This window comes from Bos taurus, chromosome 2, assembly GCF_002263795.3.
Source record: "Bos taurus isolate L1 Dominette 01449 registration number 42190680 breed Hereford chromosome 2, ARS-UCD2.0, whole genome shotgun sequence".
Taxonomy (NCBI): Eukaryota; Metazoa; Chordata; class Mammalia; order Artiodactyla; family Bovidae; genus Bos; species Bos taurus.
Window position 1 is genome coordinate 46988574 of NC_037329.1, and position 17324 is coordinate 47005897.

The window sequence follows — 17324 nt, forward strand, 5'->3', positions numbered from 1 at the left end:
GGTGTTCCTCTGTTGTATGTCATGCTCTGCTCTGTACTGCCCAGGAACCAAGGGAAACATGTGGAATACACATTCTCATGATTTGTAAACAGAAAACTCCCTAGTCCTTAATTCTCAAATTAATGGGCCCTATGCATTTTTCTACAGAAAGCACCAAAGAACATGCAGATAATGCCTGAAATTTGTTTTGAAGAGCTCAAGACACATCCCTCATTTGGCCATTTCTTTAAAGAAAAAAAGCCAAAGGCATAATACTGAGGCAATTTTATAAAGATATTTCCGCTGTCAGGCAGGCAAATGAGGGATGTTATTTTCTTTTCTGTGTAAGAGAGGTGTCTTTAATTTGAGAGGAAGACAGAATAACTGGACAGAACCTCTTCAAGAGAGCTGCAGGCACAGAGGTGCTGGTGCTGTTAATGCGCCATGCGACCCGCAGACCTGCATGGATGTAAACCGAGTGGCAGCAGAGGCTAGGCACGGAGGACACTGTGTTTTATGTTCCCCATCCGTGCTTGCTGTACTGAACTCATGTCTTTTAATAGCCAATCAAAGTTCTCATAATAGAAATCTAGGCTGTAATGTCCAATAGCTGGCTGCTGCTGCTGCTAAGTCACTTGAGTCGTGTCTGACTCTGTGCGACCCCATAGACGGCAGCCCACCAGGCTCCCCCGTCCCTGGGATTCTCCATGCAAGAACACTGGCTAAGGACCCAATATTCTACAATTGTTGAGTAGAGGAGAACAATCCAAAATATGCCTTCTCTAACACATGGCATACAGAACTCAACTGAGAAAACTTAGCTTTCAAGGTCACTAGACATGCAAGTGACGGCGAGCACTTTTGACTGCATTTAACCTCAGCAGACATAGGAAAATGACCATAGAAATAAAGTATGTATACTGATGTGTGTCTCATTTGAATCTCTCTGTATATATTCTAACATGATGGAATATCTGTACCAAAACAGAAATCTGAGATGATAATTTGATCTGGATATGTGTGTATATGTGTACATATGTATATACGTATGTATATATGTGTATACATATATATGTTTATATGTGTGTACATATATGCAGATGTACATACATATCTTATGAATGAAATAACTGCTTAAGTGCTATGACAAAGTGACCGTGAGCATGTGTTCTTGCTAAGTCGCTTCAGTCACGTTCAACTTTTTGTGATCCTGTGGGTCATAGCCTTCCAGGCTCCTCTGTCCATGGGATTCTCCAGGCAAGAATACCGGAGTAGGTTACCAAGCCCTCCTCCAGGGGATCTTCCCCACCCAGGGATCTAACCTGCATCTCTTAAATCTCCTGCATTGGCAGGCAGGTTCTTTACTACCAGCGCCACCTGGGAAGCCCCTAGAACTCTGTGTAAGAGACTATATTACCAATCACGTCAGCTGCTTTCAGCATCCACACGGTTATCTTTCATTTGGGAAAGCTTTAGGATGCAGAACTGTTGCTATGCATTTGTCCTGGTGTCTTTCTTCTGTCCTGAGGCTTTATGTCACGGACCATGATTTATAGAACTAGCTCAAATTATTCCTGATTCTATATCTAAAATTGTATTGCACAAGAACATGTTCATGGCTATCATTCTAAAACAGGAGGCCATTTGAAAACCAACAATAAACTACATGCAATGGCAAAAGAATATCATGCTAACTTTTGCACAGTCACAAATTCCAGAACAGATTATTCAAAGAACTCTCTGGAAGGTAACAAGCTTATAAAAGCAATTCTAATTAAAAAAAAGTCTGCATTCTACATATATAACAAAGTTACAGCATGTCACTTGCCCTATAAATTGTCACTATATTACCACTTGGAGCAGAAGAAAGTGTACACATAAAGATATATATGTGCATCATTTTATATTCCCAGAGGAATTGAAAAATGATAGGCAATAAATAGTGTCTTAATTGCATCATGAAAAATGACATTTAAGCAATGGTTCACAGTCCTACAAAGGTAAAGTCAAGTGTACATGCTGACCAGTCTAGTGCAGGGACAATGGCTTTTAGAAGCGCTCAGGCCTGGGAGCAAATTCTGACCCTGCCATTAGTTGGACCTGCCGCCTCTGGCTGATTCCTCTACTGCTCTGAGACTCAGGTTCCTATCAGTAAAACAGAGATATTAAATATCTATTTTGCACAGAGTTGTGGGAATTAAAGGAGAATGACTAAGTCCTTATACACTGTTGGTTTAATTATCAAACTATTAAATAAGTATTAAACACTACAATTAGAAGGGGGTGGAATGGATTGGGAGATTGGGATTAATTTATATACACTACTATGTTCTAAATAGATAACCAACAAGGACTGTGTAGCACAGGGAACTCTATTCAATGCTCTATGGTGACTAAATGGGAAGGAAATCCAAAAAAGGGGATATGTGTATATGTATGGCTGATTCACTTTGCTGTACAGCAGAAACTAACGCATTATAATGCAAAAAAAAAAAAAATCTAAAATTTGAGATTTATGATTCCTCAATGGATTACATACCAGCCAATATGATTAAGATTATACCATATCTGGGCCAGATTTAAGACAAATTCAATACACCTATTTTCAGCTCTCAAATGCTGTAATTATCTAAGTACATATGAGAGAAGAATGTAAAACTCCTCTGAAGATGAGTTTTAAGAAAACTACTCTAGAATATATGTGAGCACAATATTTAGGCCTCAGTGGAGTATTTTCATTTAACTGCTTTCTGATAAGTCTATATTCTTTGTCTATTCAGTTCAATTCAGTCGCTTAGTCGTCTCCAACTCTTTGCAACCCCATGAACCATAGCATGCCAGGCGCCCCTGTCCATCACCAATTCCTGGAGTCCACCCAAACCCACGTCCATCAAGTTGGTGATGCCATCCAACCATCTCATCCTCTGTCATCCCCTTCTCCTCCTGCCCTCAATCTTTCCCAGCATCAGGGTCTTTTCAAATGAGTCAGCTCTTCGTATCAGGTGGCCAAAGTATTGGAGTTTCAGCTTCAACGTCAGTCCTTCCAATGAACACCCAGGACTGATCTTTAGGATGGACTGGTTGGATCTCCTTGCGGTCCAAGGGACTCTCAAGAGTCTTCTCCAACACGACAGTTTAAAAGCATCAATTCCTTGGTGCTCAGCTTTCTTTATAGTCCAACTCTCACATCCATACATCTTTGTCTATGCTTATAAATAAAAGCAGTTCTCATAAAGCGTGCTTTAAAAAGCAACAGGCTCCCTAGAATCTGTCATACAAAGTAAAATAAGTCAGAAAGAGAAAAACAAATATTGGCTATTAACACATACATATGAAATCTAGGAAAATGGTATTGAGGAACCCATCTGTAGGATGGGAATGGAGATGTAGAGACCAGACTTGTGGTCACTGTGGTGTGGGAAGGAGAGGGTGGGACAAATTGAGAGAGTAGCATCGACATATATAGACTATCATGTGTAAAATAGATAACTAGCAGGAAGCTCAGCTCAGTGCTCCTTGATGACCTAGAGGGGTGGGATGGTGAGTGGGTAGGAGGGGAATTCAAGAGGGAGGGGATATATGCATACATATGGCTGATTCATGTTGCTGTACAGCAGAAACTAACACAACATTGTAAAGCAATGATACTGCAATTAAAAGTAAATTTTTTTTAAATTCCAAAAAAGAACAGTAGACTCTGCTTGTATTTCTCACTCTTCTTTAAAGAAATACTTTGTATTTCTCACTCTTTTTTAAAGGCTAAGCTCCAATATTTCTCCCTCATGAAAACTTTCTGTGTCTACTCTGCCCCATGGAATAGTCTCCACCCTAGAAAATGCTTGGGGTTTGTTTGGGGATACAAGATTGCCCTTCCTTCTTGAGCACTGGAGTGGGAACTGCAGCTCCAATTCTTGAGCTAAAGGTCTCTAAATGCCTCACACACATAGGCATTACGTGTTTTTTTTTAAAAAAAAAAAAGCTTTTTCATCTTTTCCACCAACAGAATTTCCATTTCCATGTTGACTGTTCATTTAGATTTTAGGTGAACACATGAAGATTGTGAGAGCTCTGTTTTCAACAACTAAAGCTCTGCCCATCGCTGGCCTAGTGTATTCACATGTGGTTCAACACATACTAGGTTGGGCCTTAAATAAGCTCCGACCACATGATCTTCCCAAGCTATCCTAAAAGGGTGAAAGGGACTAAGCCCTGCTGGGCTTTCATCTCTTGCTCCTCCAGCCCCATCATCCAGCCTTGTCCACCCTGATCTGTGCCCTGCGAAGCCAAGCTATGATGACCAGGCACACAGTTCCCTTTCCTACGGGCTCTCAATTTGATTTGGTCAATGGCAGAAACTAGCAGACTGGAGAGTGGGCAGAGAGTGAGACTGAGGTATTTACTCCCCAGACTCACTCCCTGCCAGGCTGTCATCATGCCTCTCAGATCCTGTCAGGTCCCTAACTTCATAGCTACCTTCTCCTGGGTTCCAGTAACCATTTTTTCTTATCCAAGGCTCAGATGGTAAAGAATCTGCCTGTAATGCAGGGGAACCCAGGTTCAATCCCTGAGTCAAGAAGATCCCCTGGAGAAGGGAAAGGCTACCCACTCCAGTATTCTTGCATGGAGAATTCCATGCTCAGAGGAGCCTAGTGGGCTACAGTCCATACGGTTGCAAAGAGTCAGACACGACTGAGCAACTCACAGCTTCAGGCCTGTAGGAGAGAAATGGCTTCTCTCTGTTGCCATCTCTGAAGGCTGGGACTATCCTTTGTTGATATTCCTAAACCTAGCCCAAACCACTGTAAATAGCCCCTTATTCATTCTCTCAAATAACACCAGTCTGAATATGCCATCTGGTTCCTTCCAGGACCCTGACGAAGCTGTGAATCTAGTCTCAAAACACTAGGAAGTGAGTCACACTGAACCAAAGTGTCAGGCGTTGTAGGGATAGCTGCAGTGACTAAACAATACCTCTTTACCAGGAGAGTATAAGAGCAACTGTTACAACTGGATGTATGCTACAAACTAATCAAGGGGAGAATGAAGGCTTTAGAAAGAAAATGAGAATATTAACAAGAAAAATCTAGCTGAAAAATATTTTATAATCCCATGCAAATATCATAAGGCCACCAAAATGCATCTTTTTTTCTGCTCCTACCATCACTAAAGAACATCATGAAATAAGGAGAGAGAGGGAGGTGAAATTCCTGAACCTTATTTAATAAAAGAGCTGAGAAAAATGAACACATTTTGATGAACATAGCACTGGAGCCCATGGAAGCTTTAGTGTATTCAAAGCTGTACTCTTACTCCATCATAGAACCTAACACAGAAATGTAAGTTTATTTAAACACAAACATTTCACTGAGGAGGGGGAAAGATGGGGGAGTAGGAAGACCCTGAGCTCACCTCCTCTCATGAGTACAGCAAAACAACTATCTGCAAAACAATCATCCATAAAAAATGACTAGAACCCATCAGAAAAGATCTTCTCCAACTAAAGACATAAAGAAGGAACCACAACAAGACAACTAGGAAAGGCAGACTCAGGATACAATCAAATCCCATACCCCTGGGGGGGTTGACCCCCAGACTGGAGAATTATATTGTGCAGGTTCTCCGAAAAGGCATAAGAATTCTGGACCCCATGTCCAATTCCCCAGCCTTCATGGTCCTGCTTCAGGACCTAGAGCAGTAGTCCCCAAACTTTTTGGCACCAGAGACTGGTTTCATGGAAGAAAATTTTTCCATGGGCCAGCAGGAGAGGGGGAAAGTTTTGGGATGATTCAAGTGCAAATGATTACATTTACTGTGCACTTTATTTCCAGTCTAATGATGCTGCTGATCTGACAGGAGGTACCAGTCTGTGGCCCAGAGGCTGAGGACCTCTGCCCTAGAGCATTTGACTTTGAAGGCTAGTAGGGCTTAATTTCAGGAGCTTCACAGTACAGGGGGAAATAGAGACTTTACTCTTAAAAGGGCTACACAAAATTTCACATACAACCAGGACCTAAGACAAAACCAGTAATTTGATAGGAACCCATGCCAGACCTCCCTGCTTGTCTTAAGAGAGTCACTCAGAAAGATGGGAGGTGGCTGCAGCTCACCGAGGGGATGTAGACACCAGTCACAGCCATAATGGGGAACATTCCACCCATGAATACTGCTCCTGGCAGCACAAAAGATCCCAAATAGTAAAAACAATCTTGAGAAAGAAGAACAGAGCTGGAGGAATCACATGCCTTAACTTCAAACTATATTACAAAGCTACAATAATCACAAGCTGGAATCAAGATTGCCGGGAGAAATATCAATAACTTCAGATATGCAGATGACACCACCCTTATGACAAAAAGCAAAGACCATCTGAAGAGCCTCTTGACAAAGTTGAAAGAGGAGAGGGAAAAAGCCGGCCTAAAATTCAACATTCAAAAAACCAAGGTCATGGCATCCAGTCCCATCACTTCATGGCAAATAGATGGGGAAACAATGGAAACAGTGACCGATTTAATTTTCTTGGGCTCCAAAATCACTGCAGATGGTGACTGCAGTTATGAAATTAAAAGACCCTTGCTCCTTGGAAGAAAAGCTATGACAAACCTAGATAATGTATTGAAAAGCAGAGATAATACTCTGCCAACAAAGGTCCATATAGTCCAAGCTATGGTTTTTCCAGTAGTCATGTATGGATGTGAGAGCTGGACCATAAAGAAGGCCGAGTGCCAAAGAACTGATGCTTTCAAACTATGGTGTTGGAGAAGACTCTTGAGAGTTCCTTGGACTGAAAGGAGATCAAACCAGTCAGTCCTAAAGGAAATCAACCCTGAATATTCATAGGAAGGATTGATGCTGAAGCTGAAGCTCCAATATTCTGCCCACATGATGTAAAGAGTCGATTCATTGGAAAAGACCCCGATGCTCGGAAAGTTGAAGCCAGGAGGAGGAGGAGAGGACAGAGGATGAGATGGTTGGATGGCATCACCAACTCAATGGACATGAGTTTCAGCAAACTCCCAGAGATGCTGAAGGACAGGGAAGCCTGGCATGCTGCAGTCCATGGGGCCGCAAAGAGTTGGACACGACTGAGCGACTGAACAACAGTAATCAAAACAGTGTGGTACCAGCACAAAAACACAGATCAGTGGAATAGGACAGAAAGGCCAGAAATAAGCCCACATACTTATAATCAGCAATAATCAACTTGAACTTTGATAAAGATGGCAAAAATATGCAATGGGGAAAAGACAATTTCTTCAGTAAGTGAAAACTGGACAGCTACATGTAAAAGGATGAAATTAGAACATTCTGTCACACCATATACAAAAACAAACTCAAACTGAATTAAAGACCTAAAAGTAAGACCAAAACCCTAAAACTCTTAGAAGAAAACTTAGAACACACTTTGATATAAATTACAGTGATATTTTTGGGGTCCGTCTCCTAAATTAAAGGTGATAAAAGCAAAAATAAACAAATGAAACCTAATTAAACGGAAAAGATTTTGTGCAGCAAAGGAAACAACTGAAAAACAAAAAGACAACCTACTGAAAGGAAGGAAATATTTGCAAATGACATGACTGATAAGGGATTGATAACCAACATACGTAAACAGCTCAAAGGACTCAATGTAAAAAAGTAAACAACCCAATTAAAAAATGAGCAGAAGAACTTGATAGCCATTTTTCCAAAGAGGACATGCAGATGGCCAATAGGAACATGTAAAGAAGCTCCACATTGCTAATATTAGAGAAATACAAATCAAAAGCACAATGAGATGTCACGTCACACTTGTCAAAATGACTATCAGCAAAAATAATACAAATAGCAAATGTTGGTGAGGATGTGGAGAAAAGGGAACCCTCATACATTGTTGGTGGGAATGTAAATTGGTGCATCCACTGTGGAAAACAGTACAGAGGTTTCTCAAAAAACTAAAAATAGAACTACTGTATGACCCAGCAATTCTACTCCCAGCTATTACTGAAAAAAATTTAAGTCACTAGTTGAATAAGATGCATGCACCGCAATGTTCACAGCAGCATTATTTACAACTGCTGAGTCGGGAAAGAAACCTGAGTGTCCATCAACAGATGAACAGATAAAGAAGAAGTGGTACATACATAACAATGGAATACTGCTGCTGCTAAGTCGCTTCAGTCATGTCCGACTCTGTGCGACCCCATAGACAGCAGCCACCAGGCTCCCCCGTCCCTGGGATTCTCCAGGCAAGAACACTGGAGTGGGTTGCCATTTCCTTGTCCAATGCGTGAAAGTGAAGTCGCTCAGTTGTGTCCGATTCTTAGCGACCCCATGGACTGGAGCCTACCAGGCTCCCCCCACCATGGGATTTTCCAGGCAAGAGTACGGGAGTGGGGTGCCATTACTCAGCCACAGAAAGAAAACAAAATTTTGCCATTTGTAGCAACATGGATGGACGTGGAGGGCATATACTAAATGAAATAGGCCAGAAAGATACAATACACGCTATCAGTTATATGTGGACTCTGAAAAATATAACAAACTAGTGAATATAACAAAAAAGAAGCAGACTCACAGATGTAGAGAACAAGTTAATAGTTACAAGTGGAGTCAGGTGGGAGGGGCAGCATGGGGGTGGGTCGGCGGGAGAAGTGGGAGGTACAAACCATTGGGTTTAAAATAGGCTCAAGGCTGTGTTGTACAACAAGGCAGTAGACAATATTTTCTAATAACTATAAATGCAAAATAACCTTTAAAAACTGTATATTTTTAATATTAAAATAAAAATAAATTCACTGAAAACCAGAATTCCATATTAACACAATTATGATTTGCCCTATTCTCCTTCCTTAAAATCTTGTGCTTCAATAAACAACACTATATTTATGTGACAATGGGCTTGTCACTTAAATGAAGGACTTTCTCCAGAACTTCCTCTGATTTTTCTCTGGTCACCTCTCACCTTCCACAGTCCAAAAACTTCCTATTGGGATAATGGTCTTAGCAGCCTCATTTCCCAGAGAAGCCATTTACTTCACCTTCCAAATCTACTTGTACTCACCCTTAATTTTCTCTTCACCTCCTCTTTCACTTCCTGCTACTCTCACCCAAGGACACCTAAAAAAAAAAAAAAAAGGTTCAGCTTGAAATGTACATTGAGATCTCATCCATATTCTGTACCAATTTCCAGACCATAAAACTCCTTATTGGCAGAGACAGTGTTCTATGATAATGCCTAAAACAGTCCCTTTTACCTTGTGCTTAAAATAAAGCACACCTTGAAAGTACTTTGTAAAACAGCTTCATGCAAATACAGAAGTCAAAGAGGCCAAAAGAGGGGTCCCTTTTCTTTTCCCCTTTTGTTAATGAACACAAAGATTCTTTTCACTGGAACACCTAAGAGAGAAAGCTAGCTTAGGGATTTGGTAAGAGTGGCATCTGGAAAGTGAGGGGGTCTGGGGGAGCCCCAGTGACTCTTATTGTTTAAATCATGCTGGAATGTGAAGCCAACTATAACCAACACCCAGCTCGCACCACTGATGGCAAAGGTGACTTCTGGTCCAAAGAGTCACAAATCTGAGCTACTGTCTTCCAAGGAGGCCAACAGCCACTCCAGCAGCCAGCTCAGGGCATGCACCTCAGGCCTGCCACTCCTTGCTAACCTCCTCCTGTCTCCAATACAGTTGCTTGCTACCATTCGCACAGGGTAGACACTCAGTAAGGAACTGTTGATTATGCCCGAACAAGGATGACTTCACCCATTCATTCACTTCGAAAAGTCCACTCCCCTGACTCTGATGATGACCGATTTCCATTTACCCTTTGGCATCTGCATCTGGGCAGCAGGCAACTCATGGCTATGCAGCCTCAAATTATCACAGTCACTATATCATGACTCATCAGTAAAGAACTTTCCCATCAGAACCTAATTAAGGTTCCCCACATCCCTGTGAGGTAAGCGGGTATGCTCTCCTGCAGTTTATAAGGAGGAAATTGGGGATGAAGAGGTTACCGGCTCTGTCAAAGGTTATTAAGGGTGTCTGCCAGGGATGAAGTCATTCCACAGTCATCCTGGTTCAGTCTTTCCACTCACTATGGATCCAGGTCTTTTCCTTGTGCTGTGACCACCTTATCATTTTCTGGACTTTTGTGATGGTGCAGACAGAGTCCAGCAGATACATGCATTTCAAAAGGAAAAAGAGGTATTATGGTATACCCTCCCGGGGGCTCAGTAGTAAAGAATCTCCCTGCCAATGAAGGAGACAAAAGAGACGCAGGTTCAACCCCTGGGTTGGGAAGATCCCCTGGAGTATGAAATGGCAACCTGCTCCAATGTTCTTGCCTGGAAAATCCCATGGACAGAAAAGCCTGAAGGGCTACAGTCTATAGGGTCAAAAAGAGTCAGACATGACTTAGCGACTAAACTACAAGAAGAAAATGTGCCCTTGCTAAATACTTCAGATGTCTCTGCCCATAATAACTCATATTAGAAGTCCTCTCTCAGATACTTTCCAGTAAAGGTATCTTGTTAGGTAGAATTAATACTGTCTCCTGGAAAGAGGGTTCAGAATAAAACATCATCCTTTTCCTGAGAAAGGGACAATAAGGTTCACTCCTGCAACTTCAGAGGCACAGCCAGCACACAGGCAGCCTTGGAGTTCAGGGTTATTGCCTGTTCAGGTTTGTGAACTTCCTAGAGCACAATGATCGCACAGTCTCCCCAACACACTTCGGCCAGGCCCTCTTGGCTCTTAGCACGCTTTATGTCTCTGATGGGTTTCCTAGGGCAGGTACACAGCAAATTCTGCAACTTCCTCTACCACCGGCCTTTCTGACTTTGCCAAAGAAAACCAGGATTATCTGCTCCCAAGGGAGAAGCACGTTTCAACCACCAAAACCATGTCCTTTTTGCTTTGCCAGTTCTGCTTCCTCCTCCTAGCTCCAGATGAAGACCCTTCCCAGGTTCTCAGCTTTTATGTTATTACTATTTACTTCCCCACAGTGTGATTACTGTTACTTTTCTTAGGGACCAGGTTTATGCTCACACATGGTACTCCCACTCCTTGTTGATTTGTAAGTCACCAGACCCATCCCTGATCTGAGGAGGCTGGACTGTATATTTCTGTCATTTTACATAGCACGAACTGGAGTAGATTACTTACTATTTCATTTGGGGAATGACTAGTTCAGAAAGACTATAAAACATGCTCTAATGCCACAGTAATTAAAACAGTGCAGCAGCAGCATTTGAGTAGACAGACAAATGGAACAGAATAGAAAGTCTGGAAAACAGACTGAAATACACATGAGAGTCTGTTATATGGGGGAAATGGCATCTAAAACCAGTAAGATAAGAATAAACTTTAAGAAACTGAGTTGGGATAACTGGGTACATATATCATATTGCACACACAGAAAACAAAGCCATAAGTGTTCCAGAAAAGAAAATTTGAACACAGACTGGTACTGGATAATCTTAAGGAATCACTGGTATAATAATGAAATAGAAATTATATCCTAGAAAGTTTGACATGTTATTGATATATATTGATGCACTTACAAAGAAAATATAATGTCTGGGATTTGCTTTAAATATTCTGAAAATGGGTGGGAGAATAAGATGAAATAATACTGGCACAATATTCCAAATTGTTGAAGTTGGATGACAGGTAGTTGGGGTTTATTATACTATTTTCTCTAATTTGTCTATGCTTAAAATTATCTGTAATAAAATATTTTAAAAATACAAGAAAATATAAATGACTTCCTTGGAGAGGGGAAAGGCCATTCTGACTATGATTAAAAAATTAGAATGTATTAAAAAGTTTGAAAATTCAATTACATTAAGCAACAATAAATTCTGTATAACAGAAAAAATCATAAGTTAAAAAAAAAAGCAAATAAGCTGGGGGAAATATTTTCAACTCATGTCACAGACAAAATAATGGATAATCTCACTAACATTGAAAATTGATAAGAAAATTATCAGAACCCAACAGAAAAATTAGTAAAGGACATTAATAGACATTTTGTGGGAAAAAAATGAATAAAATGGCCTTTAAACAACATGATGTAAGCTGACCATCTTTTCAAATAGAAAAAATATAAATTAAAACTATACTTTATAAATTCCAAATTTTGACTTCTCTGATCCATAAAAATGTTTTCTAATACTCTTTTGAGGAGACCATAGGAAATCAGTCATTTTCATACACTGCTGGAGGGAACGTGACTCCAAGGAGCAATTTGGAAACATTATTAAAATTTCAAATGCATTTACCCTTGACCCAAAATCTCACTTCTGGGAATTTTTTTTACAGATGGTCTGCTTTCATGCAAAATAATATACTGCCATGATAGTCTTTGGAGCATTGTTTATAATAGCAAATGATTGGACAAAACCCTAAGTGTCCATCAAAAGAGTATGTGTGTGTGTGTAGGGGAGTGTATACATATATATATACACACACACCTAAAATGGAATATGATCCAGCCATTTGAAAAAATGGGATTTCCCTGGCTGTCCAGCAGTTAAGACTCTATACTTCCACTGCAGGGGGCAGAGGTTCCATCCCTGGTCGGAGAACTAAGATCTTGCATGTTGCATGGCACAGCCAAAAAAAGAAAAAAAAAAAGGAGATACTCCCTATATTCTGCTGTGAAAAAGTTCTAGGAGATATATATATATATGAATAGAGATAGTTATAAATATATGAGTATCATGTCATTTTTGTGTGTTAGAGAGGGAACAAAAACTGCTATATGTATTCATAATTATATGCATAAATATACTCAGGAACAGTTTATAGGAAACTAATAAAAGTGATGACATGTAGGTGGAGGGACGGGGGTAAATAATACACCTAATTAGAGGACAGAAGCAGGATGGAGACTTCTCAAAGCACATCTCATTTCATTGTTTTGAGTTTTGATCCATATGAATGCGTAACTTACTCAAAATTTAAATTAAAACAGGGTTTGACTGGCTCTGTAGTTTATGGATAAGCACCTACTGTATATTTAAAGACCAACAGTTCTCTCTAAATGGACCAGGGACTTTGTAAATCCAAAGAGCAAATGATACAAAAACATTGCAGAGCCAAATAAAAATGCTCTCATTTAGTGGTAGGGATGGGAGTCAAAGACAATTCACCATCTTAATTACATTTTGCAAATTCCATTGGGAAAGCCCCTGAGATCTTAATAAGAACACAGTCACAGTTGTCTGCAATATGACAGTGGATTAAAAATGTAGGAAAGGGAGAGAACAGCCAGGAAGCGCTGCCTCCCAGCAGAACAGGAGTGGTCTATCCATTTGAATCCACTGTGATTGTTGACTATTAGCAACACATCCCTCTCGCACTGCAGGCCAATCCATTCTAACTTTTTCATTCCTAAAGTCCAGACCCCAGATTCCACTTTTAGAAGAATTTAAATAAACTGTATTGGAAAAGACCCTGATGCTGGGAAAGACTGAAGGCAAAAGCAGAAGAAGGTGGCAGAGGATGAGATGGTTAGATAGTATCACTGACTCAATGGACATGCATCTGAGCAAACTCCAGAACTTAGTGAAGGACAGGGAACCCTGGGGTTTTGCAATCCATGGGGTCACAAAGAGTCAGACATGACTGAGCAACTGAACAACAACAATGCAGAAGATAATCAGTGAACCAGGTTTTAAGTTGTAAAACAAAATGCACAACTGCCATGAAAAGCATGTTCCACAAAAAATAATTACCTTAATATGATATACAGAATTTTGACAAGCACACACACACAAAATTTTTATGTTCATTAGCCCACATTGTTTATTGCCCCTAAATGAGCACTTTCTGTTAGGCTCTTTGAACTATGAGAAATGGCTTATCTCCCAGGACTCCAATTGACGGTCTGAAATCTCAGAATTCAGCAACCTCCTCCCCCATCTCCACATGAAGGCTTCACAGGTAAGAGGGGCCTATAACCCACTCCCACAGGAAAGGATGCAATGGTTCCTTGTGCACATAGTTGGGGGGAAATTCCTATTTAGCTGGGTACCAAGTTAAATATTTAGCTCGTGGGCAGTTTCCTCACATGTTGAATCAAGTATTAAGAGTTAGTGCTAACGTTGGGGAAGTCACTTAACCCCCTTGTGCCTCAGTTTCCATACTGTAAAAGGAGAAGATAAAAAAATACAACCTCAAGGGAGTGAGTGAACATCACAGTCACTTGGAATCATGTCTGAAGACAGTGCAAACTCAGTAAATATTAGCTGCCTGCCTGTAACATCTCAGAGATGAGTACGTTGAAAACTCTGTCTTTGGAGCCAGACTTCCAGGGCTGCCTGAGAAGTTACAGAATACATTTCTGTCACCATTTTCCTTAGACTAATTAGCTCTGGTACAAATGGAAATTATCTACTTTCAAAACTTCAACTTTACTAGTGTTGAGTGATTTATACAATTCTGTAACCAGGAGGTCCCAGACCTACATTCTCTCCTTAGCAAATCTGTACATCTTCTTCCATAGACAGTATTTGTTCATCACGTCTTGTCTTAGAAATTACTTCAGGCAAGGGTTAGGCAGAGAATATCACCCCCTTTCCCCACCTTCTGTGTGAGGCCTGGAACACAGGGAGCAGAGGAAGACACCACACACAGACAGGGGTGGAACCAACCAGTCAACCGCTTCCCCGGGGAGTTTAGAAGAGACACCGGGTTGGGCCAGCTCACAAATAGAACAGACACGCAGCTGGACTCTGGGATCTGGCACCTCCAAGCTTCTCTTTTCCATCACAGAGGGATGTTAAAGTGTCATGTGCTTAGTTGCTCAGTCGTGTCCGACTCTTTGTGACCCCATGGACTGTAGCCTGCCAGGCTCCTCTGTCCATGGGGATTCTCCAGGCAAGAACACTGGAATAGATAGCCATGCCAACCTCCAGGGGATCTTCCCAACCTAGGGACAGAACCCAGGACTTGCGCATTGCAGGCAGCTTCTTTATCGTCTGAGCCCCCAGGGTTGTGATGTGGAAGCAAACGGGAAAAAAGAACATCCTTAATCAGTAGTTTCAATGTGTGCCTGTCCCTCCCCAATAGTGGCTCATCGTAACATTACGAAAGCTGGAGAGGACAGGAGCTGAGGGTGGACAGTCAGGAAGACACCATCCAGAACGCTACAAACAGCTCCCCCAGATCATTTGACCTTAGAGGAGAAAAGGAGATCAGATCCTGCATCCCTAATGGGAAATCACAGGATAAACATTTTCCTGGCTAAAAGTTTGAAATATATACCTTTGTCACACTCAACATTTTCACCCATTATTTCTTGCCTTATACTTTCCTCCTTTAAAATGTACATGTTAATTTCATAGAATAATCCAGTTTATATACTGTAAATGCACACAATCCATTTTTTCAGTTATTCAGTCAGTATTTATGGAGCACCTACCACATGCCCGGCATGGTTTTGTTCACCACCATAGCTTTAGTCCCTAAAACACAGATGCTGCTCTCAGAGGTCAGACTTTTCAATGCTTTGCTAATGGTTTCCTCCATGAGCCCTCATATAGAACAACTTCCTTTTTTTAAGCTAACATTTATTGAGGGCTTATGGGTGTCAGGCGCTGAACACCATTAATTCATTTAATTCTCACAGCACCTCTGTGAAGTGGTACTATTATTATCCCCTTTTAACAGATGAGTTTGAAATTTAAAGACAGGAAAAGTAACTTACTCAAAACCACATAGCCAGTAAATCACAAACAGAATTAAAATTCAGGTCCAATTACAAACTCCTCCATCTTAATCCTTACAACTAAACTGCCTTCAAAACTTCCTAAATAGAGTTGGCCAGGATGGATATATTTGGTTTCTAATGGTCTCTTCTGCATTTTCTTTGTTTGCTTTGCTGTAATTTTCATCTTCTAAACAATGTCTTTCAAGCATCTACAAAATGATCATTTAAAAGCAATTGTATCCAGTCATGGGACCATGGCAGAGCAGGCTAAAAAATGACAGCCATTTGAACATAAATATTTAAATATATGCACTACACTCCATTTAGTGTATTATTCATATTCTAGGCTGACATAAAAAAGGTTTTTGGAACTTACCAGCTGCTTCCTTTTGTGATCTCAATGATTCTCACCCAAATAAGACTCAAAGGACCCATTTTCCAAATCAGCTTCCTTATATTTACACCTGGTCATTGATGTCATTTGCTGTCTTTTCTGCCAATCCCAAACTGACTAGGGAGGAGGATCAGTCTGAATTCTAATTGCTTCCTTTCCCTTTCCCCAAACCTTGCATTTTCCCCGCCTAAAACCAAAACCATAGTTTAGAGAAGTGAGTGTGATTAAGCAAATTATGAACCAGCTCAGGGAGCTACTCTAATTAGGGATACTTTCCTGACTCGGCTCACAGGAGGCCTGGCCTGCCTAGAACAACTACTCTCTCTGGGGGTGGTATGTCAGCTGATGGCAATCACTGCTACTATTTTTCCAGGTTAATGTGATATTAGGGTCTGAAGCCCCAAACTTGAACAATTATTCTCCTTGATATGTCTTTACTCAGCCCACTGATAAATGTTGCCTGTCGGCCCTGAATGCCCCAGCAGCCCACACAACCATTCATCAGACATCAGATTCTTCAATGGGAAGAAGAAGGTGTGCCCACAGGCAGTATCTGTCTCCCTCTCTCATCATATTTAAGCTTCCTGAAGGTAGGAGTAGTCTGGCATCTCCAGCAATGGGACTGGCACAGAGCAGGGGCCCAAGTGTTTGCTGAATATTGTGGAATGAAGAAAGGAGGTATAAAAAGTACAGTCACCTTCTCCTTTAAGGGGCACTTGATGGGACAATGCATCTAATAATAAAATACTTGCATGGGGGGTATACATATCACATACTACACTGAAATGAGGATGCATGAGCACCAAATCACTTCAGTCACATCCGACTCTTAGAAACCTGGACTGTAGGTAGCCCTCCAGGCTCCTCCATCCATGGGATTCTCCAGGCAGGAATACTGGAGTGGGTTGCCATGCCCTTCTCCAGGGGATCTTCCTGACCCAAGGATGGAACCCACCTCCCTTATGTCTCCTGCGCTGGCAGGTGGGCTCTTTACCACTAGTGCCACTGTTTTCCTTAAAAAACTAAAAATAGAGCTACCACATGATCCAGCAATCTTACTCCTGGGCATACATCCAGAAAAGATGAAAACTCTAATTCAAAAGGACACATGCACCCCAAAGTTCTCAGCAGCACTATTTAAAACAGCCAAGACATGGAAGCACCTTAAGCATCCATTGACAGAGGAATGGATAAAGAAGATGTAGCACATGTATCAGAGAAGGCAATGGCACCCCACTCCAGTACTCTTGCCTGGAAA

General features: G+C 41.1%; 1 protein-coding gene across 3 annotated transcripts in view; it reads right to left on the reverse strand.

Moving 5' to 3' along the window:
- The window catches only part of LYPD6B (LY6/PLAUR domain containing 6B), a 237378-nt gene that overhangs the window by 26143 nt on the left and 193911 nt on the right, over positions 1–17324 (reverse strand). For all 3 annotated transcript variants that reach the window (XM_002685362.5, XM_059880188.1, XM_059880186.1), the window contains exon 2: positions 9020–9075. The gene's annotated coding sequence lies outside the window, so the exon portion shown is untranslated. The remainder of the gene's footprint in view (positions 1–9019; positions 9076–17324) is intronic.